Here is a 1,836-nt window from a genome sequence, read left to right as displayed (position 1 = left end):
AGTTTGGAGGTACTAGCACTGTGCTGGAGTACAGTTTGGAGGTACTATATATTTTACAGTACTTAAAACTCCAGTTTTCATGATAATTGTAGGAATATGAAGTTAATATTCATCTTTATCAGTTAAATTATAAAAAAACCACGATGAAACATTTATTAAAATCAATACATTTCATCTATAAAGATGTAACCTTAGTATCACATCTTCATCATCATCATCAAACACTGAATATTAACATGATGAAGAGCGCTCTCTGCTGGTCACCAACTGGAACTGAAACATTTTACATGAGAACCAATCAGATCCACCAGCTCATGTTAGAGCTGGTCCAATCAGATCCACCAGCTCGTGTTAGAGCTGGTCCAATCAGATCCATCAGCTCATGTTAGAGCTGGWCCAATMAGRTCCACCAGCTCATGTTAGAGCTGGTCCAATCAGATCCACCAGCTCATGTTAGAGCTGGTCCAATCAGATCCACCAGCTCATGTTAGAGCTGGACCAATCAGATCCACCAGCTCATGTTAGAGCTGGACCAATCAGATCCACCAGCTCATGTTAGAGCTGGACCAATAGGCTCGTTCGAGTTGAACTGCGCCTCGCCTGGAAAGCAGAGGAGAGCAGGCAGACGTAGAAAGGGGCGTTGACAAAAAACTGCGTTCAAGTCGGACCGTTTTCAGCCGCCTGCTTCTTCTTCTTCTTTTGCTTTGTTTGGCGGTTGGCAAACAGCTTTCGGGTGCATTACCGCCTCCCACTAATCTGGAGTGTGGACTAAGAACTCTAATACGACAACCACACGAAAATAAATACATATACATACTGTATATGCACACACATATGTGTGTAAATAAATAAATATATATATATATATAAATATATATAAATAGAAAAAATAAATAATAATACATTTCTTTCTCAAATTCTATTCATTAGTGTTGTTGACTAAATATTCCAGAAAAAGTTTCCAACATTTGTCACTCAAGCTTTCCTCTCCAATCTCTCTTAGACCTTTTTTCAAAACTTCTCTCGCTGACTCGTACCTCTGACAGGACAATGAAACATGGTCCACGGTTTCTTCTTCTCCACAAAATGTACACTTTCCATTATTATGCTTTCTAATAACATCGAGGGAACTGTTCAGACCAGTATGGCCGTTCCTTAGTCTCGTCATAATCGTCTCCTCTTTTCTAGTTCGTCCACTAGATCCTGCTCCCAACCAATGGTTCCTCTTTAAACAGATATCTTCCTTTACTCCCTTTATTCGTTCTGACATATCTTTTTGATTTGTCCCTTAATCACCACTTTAGCTTCTGACTTACTTATATTTACATTAACGTTATTTCTCCCTCTCTTCAAAGACCTTTTTGCTGCTTTATCCGCCTTCTCATCCATCGACTCCAACATGGACCCACACTAAATGAACCGCTATCCGCATTTGATGGATTCTTAAAAATGATTGTAGTATTTCAAACAGTAGATCCTCTCTGCTTCTGGAGTGGCAACATGTCAAACTCGTTAGCACTGCACATGAGTCTGATGCAATCACCTCTCTCTCTGGCCTGACGTCCTCTACCCACTGTAACGCAATAACTCTATGGCCATCATCTCACATGCAAACACAGATGCATCATCACTGAGTCTCTTCCCACACTCATAATGGAATTCTGGGATCACTGCTGCTGCTGCTGTTCTACCAGTTTTAGGGTCTTTAGATCCATAAATCTGTATTTAATTGTGGTAACTGATGTATGACTTGAAGATCTTACAGTTTCCCCCACGTTCATCTCTCATCAGTTCAAGGAGGCCAAGATCAATTCCAGGCTGTGGCAGTAACCAAAG

Source organism: Anarrhichthys ocellatus, unplaced genomic scaffold (assembly GCF_004355925.1).
Source record: "Anarrhichthys ocellatus isolate YVR2014 unplaced genomic scaffold, GSC_Weel_1.0 scaffold758, whole genome shotgun sequence".
Classification (NCBI taxonomy): domain Eukaryota; kingdom Metazoa; phylum Chordata; class Actinopteri; order Perciformes; family Anarhichadidae; genus Anarrhichthys; species Anarrhichthys ocellatus.
The sequence above is the reverse complement of the archived record's forward strand: the minus strand, read 5'-3'. Positions refer to the sequence as shown.